Here is a 13,956-nt window from a genome sequence, read left to right as displayed (position 1 = left end):
AAGTTACCCAAAGTAGGATGGATGAACTGGGGAAACAATGGGCTCATCTTTGTCTTCACTGGACATTTTCCATTTTTAAGGACTTTTGTGGGGCATTTTCTGGAAGAGAACCTAGAGGCTGTCTTAGCTGGCCTCCAAAGTCCCTTCCACCTCAGTGATTTTGAGCCTTATTTTCTATTTCTATATTAGTTTTAGGTGAATCAGGTCCCGCCCCAGGGCACTGGCATGGGGCAAGCTCACTGTCCTTACTCCCCAAGTCAAAAGCTTCCATTGGCTTCCATTGCTATCAATTTAGCCAGGCGCCCACCCTGTGGTTGTGAAGGTACAAGTCCATCTCTGGGACACTCGTTTCCTTACAACTGTCTGAGGAGAACCCCTCCTCTGCCCTTCTAGGGTCTGTTTCCCCCCCTTTCTCCCACCTGGTTTGCCTTAATATCAGGAGACCTACTTGCATCTTCCTTTTCTCTCCCTTCTCTCCTCTTTCTTCCCTCTTCCTCTCCTCCTTCTCCCACCCCTTCTTTTGTCTTCCTTCTCTTCCTCTTCTCACCCTCCTCCTTCTCCCCTCCAACATCTTGACTCGTTTCCAAGAATACCAAGGGAGGAAATGAAATCTGCAAGGAAAAGATCGATTTCCAAATTTCCAAACTGTTAATCTTTTATTTTGACATGTTTTGGGAATGACCCTCAGATTCCTCACCCTTGCCCACCCCGCCCCCGCCCCGGCGCCCACTCCACCAGTCCCATGTTAAATAATTCATTTTATTGCCCTCACCAGCCCCCCTCCCACTCCCACTGCTCCTGTTTGCGCCTCCAGCCCAAACCCCCCCGGCCTGGGGACGGAAAAAATCCCAACTGGGGTGGGTGGGAGGAAGAAACCCCCAGGGGTCCAGCCCCGGAATCAGCCGGTAACAAGCTATGGGGAATAACCTTACCCAACCCCTTTCCCAAGTATGTACTACAACCTCAACTTCTGCCTTTTTTTTTAATTTTGGGTTTTTTGGGGGGAGGTTAGAAAGGGGAAGATGCCCCTCCTCCCCCACGTAGCTATGGGACTTCCTGCTGCCCCCAACAGCCCGCCTGGCCCCTGGCTGGGGAATACCGTGAGAACAGCCCCTCTTCCCTCCCTGGGCTCTGGCCCCAGCCCAGGGACTACTTTTGAAGTGCAAATCATGGAAAAATCCTTCTTTTTCACCATTCAGGGCCGGGGGGAGGAGGTGGAAGGGGCCTCGGATGGGGGGGAAGGCAAAACTCTAAACAAATTCTTGGGGGGGGAAAAACCTCAAACCCCGCCCAAAACTGCTTTAGGCTCCTTTCCCTTCCCAATCTTTTCCCCCTTCTTTGAGGGTATTGTGGGGGCTCCCATGACATCTCTTCTTCTAACCTCCAAGGCAGAAAACTGACTTAGAATCAACAAAATCTTCTGAATCCCCCATTTCTCCATCTAAAAAGAAGGTAAATATTCAAATCCTTGAACCTCTCTATATTCTTACATTCCTTAATATTAGGGTTTTGGGATTAATACTTCCTCCCTCCAAATACCCCACTTCCCTGTAGGGCTCCATTCATCCAAAAACACACAGGTGGGAGGCTGCCTGAATAACTAAGGGAGAATGGGGTGTCTTAAACAAAAATGGGCCCTGGGGCGGTGGGCTTCGTGGGAACCCAGGGATGGGCTCATCATGTGGCCCCCCAAGCACTAGATCTAGGAATCCCTTCACTCTACCATCCAGATACTGTTGCCTCCAGAGAGAATGTAAGTTTTTTTTTTTTTTTTTTTTAACTAGACATTTGGGATTAAATGACTTCCCCTGGATCACACAGCTGGTATGTGTCAAATGTTTGAAGCTGGATTTGAACTCAGGTCCAAGCAGTGCTCTCAGACTTTTTCTGTGTTTGCTCTTGCATACTTAAAGTCGAGCACAAACTAATCATTCAAATGCCTATTGAGTGAATGAATGGGTGGATGAAAGAATGAACAAATGAATTAATGAATGACATGTCCGAAGGGGGATGCTAATCCACAGCTCCCTTGCTCCAGGTACTCATTAACCACTCAGCCTCTTCCTGGTGGACACTGGACTTACTGCCTCAAACCTGCCCACTGGCTGTTCTTTGAACTTGGCCTTGCATCTCCTGCCTCCAAAGTCCAGTCAGCTGCGGGGCTCCGGTACGGGGCACAGATTCTTCCTGGGGTCTCTTCCCCCATTTGCGAGTCAGTCTCTGACTGGCAGCTCTTATCCTGCCCTGAGAGGCCCTGGCTCCCGAGAATCTGAAATTATTGCTCTGTATAGAGCCACATCATCCAGTAAAATGTACTTTTTTACTTGAGGGCAGGGATTGTTTTGTTTGTTTTAGAGACCCTAATTCCTATTAAAGTTGCAGAGGGTTAAAGAATTGCCCAAGAATTGAGACAAAGAGTCCGCCTGAGGGAATGTAAATTTGTAGAAGCCTATTTTGGAATTCCTAGATTAGCCCGGTGCCTGGAGCATAGTAGGTGCTTTATAAATGGTCCTGACATGAGAACCTGAGTTCAAATGTGACCCTAGACACGAGACTCTGGGAAACCCCAACTGCCTAAAAAAAAAAAAAAAAAAAAATTTCTGATTAGCTGAACTAAATGAGAGCTTGAACCACATTGTCCCTAGCTCCAGAATTGGGCCTTAAGCTCCTTGAGGCAGGGGTCAGTTCTTCTAGCTCTCCTTTGGGCTTCCCTTTCCTCTCTCTATAAACAGCTAATGGGGCTTCTTGAGGTAGCTGGAAAGAGCTCTGGTTCTTTGGGTAAAACTAGTACTTGTAAGCCCTTACCTACTTCACAGGACTGGGATAAGGGAGGGCTGAAGAAATAATTGGCTCATCTGGTCTCAGACACTTAACACTTCCTGGCTGTGTGACCCTGGGCAAGTCACCTAACCCCAATTGCTTCAGGGGGAAAAAAAATGGTTCCCATTGGTCTGATGAAGGACAGGGAAGTTAAGGCCGGAGGATGGAGCGAGCCAGTCGGGTGAAGGGATATGTCCCTGGTCTCTTGGATAAACAACAGCCGTGGCCTTCTGGGTCCCGAGTCATGGCCGACTTCTTGGGGGAACAGAGGCTGAAATGGGGGCTACAGGGGGAGGAGGAAATGAGGCAGAGATTGTGAGTTTGAGAGAAACTTGGAAACCACAGCTCTCTCAGGAAAGAGGCCGCTAATGGAAAACAGAGACGCTTCTGCCAGGACTGGGGATGGAGGCCATGGTGGGTGGATGTTTGTGGGGGGGGGGGGGGGGGGGGGGGGGGGGGCTGAGGGGGCAGATTGCAGCCTAACAGAAAAGGCTCTTCCCTTGCTTGCCCTAGGAGGACACTGGAGTTCACTCCCCCACACCCCAGCCTTGAGCCAAGATGGATCCTGGGGTCCCTGGGAGAGAGAGGCAGGAGGAGGAGGGAGGTGGAGGAGGACAGGAAGTGGGGAAAAAACCATTGTTGGCCCCTTTTCTCTCCCCCCACAGTCACGCTGGAGCCAACCTATAGAAATCTTAGTGGGAGGTTGCTGGGGAATGGGGAGGGATCTGCCACCGACAAGAGACACTCAGAGAGCTCCCCTCCCCCAGGCTAAGCCCCAGTTTTCCCAGAGGTTTCCTCAGCTGGGTGCCCACCTACTTTCCTTCCTTGGCAGAGGGAACAAGCCAATGGCGAGAAAACTCCGTTCTAATAGTCAGAATCTCTCCCCTTTCCTCTCTGTCTCTCTTTCTGTCTCTCATCTCTGTCTCTGTCCGAACGTCTGCCTCTCACCCAGTCCCGAGTCGCTGGCTGGACATCTTTACCCGGATGCCCACCGGCATCTCAGATCCGCCACTAACTGTCCTTTGAACTTGACATTTCAGTTCCTGCCTCCAAAGTCCAGTCAAGGCCAGATCCTTCCTCTGGGCACTTTGGCTCCTTTGCCAGGCTGTCCCTGGCTCCAGAGCTGGGCTGTCTGGTCCCCAGTTGCTCCTTGTAGCCTCTTCCTCGTGAATGAAGTGAAGGGACAAGGTCAATCACCTGTCCATCACATTTGGTCAAGACCAAAATAAAAAAGGCTCCTTGAGATCAGGAACTATTTTTGCTTTTGGTGCTTGTGTCTAGTGCTTAGAACAACAGCTGGTACATGGAAAGGGCCAAATGGATGCTCATTCTTTCATTTATTCATTCATTCATTCATTCATTTATTCATTCATTCTTTCATTCATTCATTCTTTCATTTATTCATTCATTCATTCATTCTTTCTTTCATTTATTCATTCATTTAGTTCTTTCATGGCATGAAGGAGTAAAGAAGAACAAGATGGGATGAAATGTCTCATTGTACAGATTGGCAAACTGAGATCCTGAGAAGGAAAGCGACTTGCTCTAAAAATCTACAGCTGCCTCCCTCATCCCCCAAAATCCTGTGCTCTAGGAATGGCTAACAGGATGGAAGGAGTCACCTATTTGCCAGAGCCAATGGTCTTTTTATAGGATTCATTTTTTCTTTTCTTGTTATTATTATTAAACTTTTTATTTTCAAAACATATGCAGAGATAAGTTTCAACATTTACCCTTGCAAAACTTTATGCTCCAAATTATTTCCCCCTCCCGTCCCCCTGCCCTACATGGCAAGTAATCCAATATATGTTAAACATACGCATTTCTTCTATACATATTTCCACAATCATCATGTTGCAAAAGCAAGATTGCAAAAGAAAAAAAAAGAGAAGGAAAACAAAATGCAAGCAAATAACAACAAAGGTGGTGAAAATACTATGTTGTGATCCACACTCGGTTCCCACGGTTCTCTCTCTGGGTGCAGATGGCTCTCTCCATCACAAGTCCATTGAAACTGGCCTGAATCATCTCATAGCCGAAAAAACCACGTCCATCAGAACTGATCATCGAATAATCTTGTTGCCGTGTACAACGATCTCCTGGTTCTACTCACTTCACTCAGCATCAGTTCCTGTAAGTCTCTCTAGGTCTTTCTGACATCCTCCTGCTGATCATTTCTTATGGAACAATAATATTCTATAACATTCATGTATCATCACTTTTCAGCCATTCCCTAATCAATGGGCATCCACTCAGTTTCCAATTTCTTGCCCCTACAAAAACATTTCTGTACATGTGGGTCCCTTTCCCTTCTTTAAGATCTCTTTGGAATATATAAGCCCAGTAGAAACGCTGCTGGGAAAAAAGTCTGATAGCCCTTTGGGCATAGTTCCAATTATTCTCCAGAATGGTTGGATCAGTTCACAACTCTACCAACAATGTATTAGTTTTCCCACAACAGGATTCATTTTTCTTAGACTGCCTAAAGTGTTTGTCATTTTTAGTCACTTTGGTCTTGGACATAGTCTCCCTCATCAATCTTAATCACCACTCTCCTGGTTCTTTTATCGCTCTAACTGACCCTTCTTTGGTTCTTCAGTCTCTTCATAAGCCCTGACTATGGATGCGTCCTGAGTCAACCTGGACCTTCTTCCCTCTTCCCTCCCTCTCTCCTCTGGTCATTTATTCCTTAATCTAAATCTCCAGCCCTGACCTCATTTCTGAGCTCCAAACCAACACTGTGGACTGATTATCTCTGCCTGGATGTCTCGTGGGCATCTAAAGCTCAGCTTGTCAAAGATGCAGTTTATTACTCTTCCCCTTAAGCTCTCTTTCCCCCTTTCTGATTCTCTCCCTTCTGCCCAAAGCCCTGAAATCCATTCTGGGTCCCCCGCTGACAACCCTGGACTCATCCTTCTCCTTCACCTTCCATAATGAGAAATGACACTTTCTTTTCTAACTTAGTTTCCAAGCCACCTTGGAGTTACCTTCTCACCTCTCTAATCCCCAAACCACAAGCACTCTTCACCTAGACCATGATGGTGATGACAGATGATGACAACCCCACCCCTACCACCACCACCACCACCACCACTAGCACTGTCTCCAGAATTTCAATATAACAAAATTGGGAGGACACTGGGGGTCTCCTCATCCATACCCCAGCTTTGAGCTAAGAGAATGATGATGATGGATTACTTCTGCTACTGATGCTACTGCCACTCCTAGTACTACTATTTGTGACTACTGCTGCTGCTATCACTGCTACTACTACTACTTTACTATTACTTTCCTATCACTGCTACTCTTACTACTATTACTGCTACTACTACTTTACTATTACTGCTACTCTTACTACTATTATTGCTACTGTTACTACTATTATTGCTATTGTTACTACTATTAATGCTGCTGCTGCTATTTGTTACTACTATTACAGTTACTGCTATTGCAGCTACTACTTTTGCTTTTACTGCTGCTGCTACTATTACTATTGCTTTTACTATTCCTGCTACTACTATTATTTTACTATTACTGCTTTTCTTACTACTATTATTGCTGCTGCTACTACTACTATTACTGCTACTGTTATTACTATTACTACTTCTGCTGTTATTACTGCTACTGCTATTGCAACTACTACTATAACTATTATTGCTGCTGCTACTACTACTATTACTGCTACTGTTATTACTATTACTACTTCTGCTGCTATTACTGCTACTGCTATTGCAACTACTACTATAACTATTATTGCTGCTGCTACTACTACTATTACTGCTACTGTTATTACTATTACTACTTCTGCTGCTATTATTCCTACTGCTATTGCAACTACTACTATAGCTATTATTGCTGCTGCTGCTACTACTACTATTACTGCTACTGTTATTACTATTACTACTGCTGCTGCTATTATTCCTACTGCTATTGCAACTACTACTATAGCTATTATTGCTGCTGCTGCTACTACTACTATTACTGCTACTGTTATTACTATTACTACTGCTGCTGCTATTACTGCTACTGTTATTGCAACTACTACTATAGCTATTATTGCTGCTGCTACTACTACTATTTGTTACTGCTACTATTGCTCCTCCTCCTCCTATTACCACCATCATCCCAACCACCTTCCTCTTCCCCGTCCTGCTGCTGTTGCTGCTTTTCTGGCCACATTGCCCCTCACTCTCCTGACTTTAGAACTACCTGCCCGGCCTTGGGCCCTAGCTTCTTATTGCCTGGATGGAATTGGACTAGAATGACGGGAGGGTCCTTTCTGCTCTGAACGTCCCCCCCTGTGACCTTGCCTCGGTGTCTCTTTTGGGCTGTGTCCAGCCTCCTCCCTCCTTTGGGCTACTTGTTCTTTAGAAGTTAGACCAGACATCCCCTCCTCTGAAAGCCTCCTTGGGCCTTCCTCCAAGATCCGCACATGGCCGTTTAGGGGGCTCTGTCTAATTCGTGCCCATTCCCTTCACTTTACAAACAAGGAAGCCAGGTCTGAGAGAGGTCATTTGCCCAAGGTTGCAAAGGCATCAGTGTCAGAGGATGGATTCGAACCCGCAGCTTCCAATTTCCAGCCAATGTTCTTTTGGGGTTCTGTCTAAACTCTAGACCGTTCGCCCCTTCCCCCAGCCCGGGCCCCAGAGCCCAGGGTGCTGCCCACGGTCGGAGAGGTGGCAGGGAGGCTGCTGTCTCCGCTGCTGCCCTCGGAAGCCGCCAGGCAGCCGGGAGGGGGCCCATCCGCCCCTCGATGCCAGCTGGAGGGAGGCATGAGAACGCCAGCCTCTGCACGCCCCACGAGGGTCGGGAATGGCTGGGCCCCCGAGCTCTGGCTGGGCCGCCAGTGAAGGAAACCATGTTGAGTTCTGACTTTGTTATTAGTTTTTTTGGGTTCCAGATGTGAACAATACAGTGTTGAAAGCAGGGGGGTGGGGAGGGGGGGAGGAAGAAGGGGGGCTGACCCCACCCGAAGCAGGAAGCTCCGAAAGAGCCTGGAGCTCTGAGTGCTGGACCCAGGCCAAGCACAGCCTTGGCTGAGCCCTCTCTTCTCCACCCCCTTCCTGCTTGTGGGTGCCTCTTCCCCTTTTCCTCCTTCTCTCTCTCTCTCTCTCTCTCTCTCTCTTTTTCTTTGTCTCTCTATCTCTGTCTCTTTCCTCCCCTTTCCATGGCTTCCTGCCCCTCTTCTCCCTTCCCTTCCCCTTTCTCTCTTCCTGCTCCATTCATTCTCTCATTCTAAGTATTATCTATCTATTATCCTTCCTCCTCCCTTCCCCTCCTTTTCTGTTCTCTCTCTCTGTCTCTCTCTCTCTCTGTCTCTCTCTCTCTCTGTCTCTGTCTCTCTGTCTCTCTCTCTCTCTCTCTCTCTCTCTCTCTCTCTCTCTCTCTCTCTCTCTCACACACACACACACACACACACACACACACACATACACACACACACACACAACGGCCTATTATCCTTCCCCCTCCAGGCAGTAATTAGAGCCTTTCAGATTTAACTCCATCAATCCTTCCTGTCCCTCCTAGTTCGTATTATTAGGTAAATTCAAGAGGAAGATTGATTTAAAGGGCCCGTTCCCCTTCTGGGGGAAACCGGGAGGTGGATGGATGCTGGAGACGGCAGGACGGGAGGCCCAGCCACGTGGGTGCTCCCCTCCTTCCTCCCTCCCTCCCTCCCTGCAGGGGAGGATTGGGAGTAGCTCAGGGAAACTGGGCTGGGTGCCTGGCACTCAGAGAGTTAAGGAGAACTCCTTCAGGGGAGAGAGAGAGAAGAGAGAGATTCTGGAGTTGGAAGGCAAAAGGGGTGGTTATTTCCAGCTCTGCTCATTTAATGAGGCCTTTCCTCTGGGGAAGAGACTCCCGAAGTGGGGAGCAGGGCCCCCAGGGTTGGGCTGGGCTGGGCAGGGTTGGAGGGGGAGGGAAGGGAGCTGGGTGTGCTCTGGCCCTCTCCCCAAGCCCCCCGCCAGCATTGCTAGGGATTGGGGAGCAGGGGACCCCGAGTTTAGCCACGGGTGGAAGGCTTAGCCTGGAGTCACGTGGGGATCCTGTTCCATCTCTTCCTGAATAGCCTGTGTCATCCACCCGTGTGCGAGCATCACAGCCCTGCCTATCACAGAAAAAGGCTGGGAAAGAGGCTCTGGATGGAGAGCTGCAGGATCTTTGGGGCCATCAAGTTCAGCTCACGTGCAACCCCTGTCACCTATTACCTGTGTGATCCTGAGCAAGTCACGCACCCAATTGCCTCAGTTTCTTCATCTGTAAAATGAGCTCCAGCCCATGGCAGACCTTTCTAGTATCTTTGCTAAGAAAGCCGTCAATGGGGTCACAGAGAGTCAGACGTGTGACTCAGAGAACTCAGTCTCATAAGAGAGATAACAGAGACAGCGATGTACAAACACAGCATGTCGGGTAAATTGTGGATAATGAACGATGATAATAATAATAACAACAAACATTTATATAATACCTCCCCGGCTCTGTGCTAACTCCTTTGCAATTATGATCTTCTTTGAGCCAAAGTGTTATCATCTCCATTTTGCATATGAGGAAAATGAGGCAGCCACCAGGAAAGTGACTTGCTCAATGTCTCACGGCTAGTTGGTATTTGAGGCAACATTTGAACTCAGGTCTTTCTGATTCCTGCCCCAGCACTATCCACTGCAGTGCCCCCTAGCTGCCGAGGGGGAATGGGGGAAGACTTTTGGATTTTAGCTGAGACTTGAAGGAAAGCGCCTACTATGTGCTCATACACCAGAGATGGGATCTGAGCACAGATTTCTCCTGATTCCGGCCTGATTGCACTAATGCACTAATGCAGGGTGGGGCTGGAGGCAAGCAGGGACAGGGAGGGAGGAAGGCTGAAATTTCACTCCTCCCCAGGATAAGCACAAAGTCACACAGGGCCATCCATGGCCATCTTCCCCCTGTCGCATGCAGCTGCTCCCAGGGTGGAGCGGGGCCTCCTGGGGGGCTCGTTCCCCTGTTTTGCTCGAGGTAACAAAGGCCAGTTGTTTAGCCCCAGTCCAGCTTCTGACTTTCCCTGTGGCTTCCAGGGAGGGGCTGGGAATGACTGGAGAGGGGTGGAAATCCTCCCGGGCCAGACAGATGTCACCCCTCTCCCCGCCGGCCCCTGGGAAAGCCTTTCTGCAATCGGAGGTCTGGGTGGGAAAGGGTTTTATCATCGCACCTGTCTTGGGGGGAGGGGGAGCAGTGATGACTGACAGCTTCAGAGAAAGGAGGGGGAAGACTTTCTCATTAGCCCCCTGAAGAGATGATCCTGGAAGGAGACTAGGGGGAGTAGTCACTAGCCAAATGGCTCCAGCCTTCAGAGCTTGCCACTCTCTGCTGCCTGTCCTTGGAGAGAAATGCTCCTTTTGAGCCTGACCTAACATTTGATTGAGAAGAAAGAATCCTAGCATGAGATCTGGGTCAAATTCTTGTTCCCTGTTTGTCCTGGGCCTCAGTTTCCCCACCTGTAAAAAAAAGTATATTAGATATGCCCGTTGCTTGATTTAAATCGGTGACCCTATGATGTGAGAGCGTATTAAGGCTTTCAAAGCATATTCCTGGTATTACCCAATTCCCTCAAAAAGTAAATCTTGTGACCCTGGGCAAGTCACTTAACCCCAATTACCTCAACAACAACAACAACAAAAAACAAAAGTAAATCTTGTCACCATTTTATAGGTGAGCAAACTGAAACTCCAAGTGTTCACACTTCTGGTGATCCCATTAGATTGTATTGTCTTTTGCCTCTTTTTGTGTTTCCAGTGATTAGCACAATGTCCCATACGTGCTGTTCAGTTGTTCCAGTCACGTCTGACTCTTCATGATCTCTTTTGGGGTTTTCTTGTCAAAGATGCTGAAAAGATGCTTTTTTTTTTTTTTTTTTTTTTTTTTCCCATTTTACAGACTGAGGCAACCAGGCTTAAGTGACTTCCCCACCCAAGGTCACACAGTTAGTGTAGAAGACCAGATTTGGAGTCAGGACTTCCTGATTCTTGGTCCAGCACAGTATCCACTGAGCCACCTGGCTAGCACATAGTAGGTGCTTAATAAATGTTTCTTGATGGATTGATAGTGAGTGTTTGCCCTTCGCTCTCCATACTTTCTTTCTTGGTGCTTTGGTCAATTTCTATGATTTCCATGATCGTCTCCATGTAGATGATTCCCGAATCTGGGGATCCCAGCTCCATTTCCCTCCTGAGTTCCAGTCTCATATCTTCAATCACTATTGGGACCTCTCTGCTTGGATGTTCGGCAGGTATCTAAATCTCAACAGATCCCAAACCGAGACTCGGTACCTTTATTCTCAAATCTCTTTGTCCTCCCGACTTCCTAAGTTGAGAGCATTGCCATTTTTCTTGTTACCAGACTCCAGACCTAAGAGTCATCACCAGCTCTGCACCCTCACCCTCCTCAGCCTTGTCTTCTTGTTGGTTCTTGCTTCTCTATATCCTTCAGATCCCTCTTTTCCACTCACCTTGAGGCCCTCCTCACTTGTCTCCTGGACCATTCCCATAGCCTCCCGACTGCTCCCCTCTCTAATGAGCTCTCCAACCAACAGTCAAGCCGATATTCCCAAAGCCCTGATCAAACCGTGTTACTTCCCTCCTCAAGAAACTTCAGGGATTCCTTAGAGCTCTTAGATAAAATTATGCCTCTCTTTGGGGTTTAAAGCTCTTTGAAGTCTGGATCGAGACTTCCTAGATCTTTCCACAGATTACTTCCCTTGTACACGCCACATTTTAGTCAAAACAGCCTATTTGTTCTTCCGCCAATGGAACGGTTAACGACCATCTTTGTGACTTTGCACATCCCAAGATCAAAATGTTCTCTTTCCTGGTCTCCTTATCTTGGACCCCCTTGATCCCTCCACAGCTCAGCTAGTTTTCCCCAAACACCTTTCCTGATTCCTCAGTTTATTAATTCCCTTTTCCAATTACTTGGTTTTTATTTTGTATCTAGCCTATAGCTAATAATTGTCCCCACTTGAATATGGGTTCTTTGAGAGCAGGGACATTCTTACTTTTATATCCCCCCGAATTTAGGAAAGTGTCTGAAACATTGTAAATGTTTAATAAATAGTTGATTGACAAGCTGACTTTAGTGAGACTATGATTCTAAGTCTCTATCTTATTTTTGACCAATCTAATGATGATAACAATCATGATACTAAATTGCGGCTTACAATTTACTCATATTTCTAAAATAAATTGTGGTTTACAAAGCACTTTTCTCATCATGAATGAAGGAATGAATGAAAAAGCATTGATTAGGGGGGTACTGTGTATCTCAGACCACTAAGCACTGGGCCTACAAGTAGAAAAGGCTTCCTGCTCTCAAGAAGTTCACAGTCTAAATGACAGACAAGTAAAAGAAAGTTAGCTTCAGGGCAAAAAGAAACATTGGATAGCTCAATGTTTTGGGCACTGGGCAAGGCCAGGGGTCTTTAGATAATCTCAGTAACCTAAGGGCTCTTACTAAAGTTATTTTTTGTTGTTGGTCCATTTCCAGTTTTGTGATCCCACTTGGGTTTTCTTGGCAAAGACACTGCAGTGGTTTGTCATTTCCTTTTCCAGCTCATTTTACAGATGAGGAAACTGAGACAGACATGACTTCCCCAGGGTCACACAGCTAGCGTCTGAGACTGGATTTGAACTCAGCATTGGATCCATTTTGACACCTCGATTCCAAAGTTACTAATAATCTCTAATGGACCTCTAATTACTAATAATCTAATGGACCTCTCCCTATCTCTTAGTCTCTGTCTCTGTCTCTGTCTCTGTTTCTCTCTCTCTCTCTCTCTCTCTCTCCCTCCTTCCCTCCCTCCCTCCTTTCAAATATTCCCATATTTTGTTTTTCAGGTCTGTATGGTATTTTCCTCTCTCCCAGGAAGCATATAGTCAAGCAAAGTACTAAGAAAATTTACTTAGTTTTTAAACATTCAGTTTTTATTTTTATTGAATGGCCCTCTCTACATTTTCATTCTTCTTATGTTCTCTGTAACCATTAACACTCTAGATCACCTCCTTGATTTCTACATTTTTATGATATTCTCTTGCTTGGTTCCTTTGCTGGATCTTCACCCAAGTCATACCTAATGATCTCGAGTGTCCCCCCCTTCCCCAAGGCTCTGTGCTGGACCCTCTCTTCTCCCTCTAGTCAACTCCACTTGCCGATCTCATCAGCTCCCATTGTTTTAATCCTTGTCTCCCTGAAGATGATTCTTATCCAATCTTAACATCTTTGCTGACCTCCAATTTTGAATCTTCAATCCTCTGTCTTGAATTGGATGTCGTATAGACATCTTAAATTCAAATGTCCAGAACTCAACTTCTTCTTCCCATATTCTACCCCTGAACTAAATCTCTTTGATTCCAAACTTTCCTATAATAGAAAGGGCATCTCATCCTCCCAGGCACTAGATTTTCAATCTAGGTTTCATTCTGAATTCCATGTTCTCCTTATTCAATCTATTGCCAAATCCTCTTGATTCTACCTTTTCAGAATCCCTCTTCTCCATCCCCTTCTCTCCTCTGACACTCAGGTCTACACTGTGACAATAGCCTCCCTTTCTTACGTTTCTACTCAGATGTCAAACTGATCTTCCTAAAATTCAGATCTGACTATGTCACCTCCATTTAATAAATTGAGGTGGTTCCCTTTTCCCTCTAAGAATAATTACATAATCCTCTGGCATTCAAAGCTTTTCATGACTTCTTCTCAACCTTTCTGATCTCCTTACACCTTACTCCTCCCTATCTTCCCCCATATTTTTTGATCCAGTGACACTGACTTCCTTGTCTTTTTTTTTTTTTTTTTGAACAAGAAGCTCCATTTCTCAATTCTCCTTCCTCATCTCTGCTTTCCGACTTCCTTCAAATTCAACTAAAGTTCCATCTTCTACAGGAAGCCTATCCCAGTCCTCCTTAAACTAATGAAGGTTCCTAAATAGGTGCCCAATGATCCCTCTGAGATCACCTCAAGTTCATGCTATCTATATTTTGTTTGTACACAACTGCTCACGTGTCTTCTCCATTAGTAGGACAGTGATGATCTTTTACATTTCTTTGCATCCCCAATGCTTACCATGGTAATTAGCACATAGTAGGCACTTAAGGAATACTAGTT

This window comes from Sarcophilus harrisii, chromosome 3, assembly GCF_902635505.1.
Source record: "Sarcophilus harrisii chromosome 3, mSarHar1.11, whole genome shotgun sequence".
Classification (NCBI taxonomy): Eukaryota; Metazoa; Chordata; class Mammalia; order Dasyuromorphia; family Dasyuridae; genus Sarcophilus; species Sarcophilus harrisii.
The sequence above is the reverse complement of the archived record's forward strand: the minus strand, read 5'-3'. Positions refer to the sequence as shown.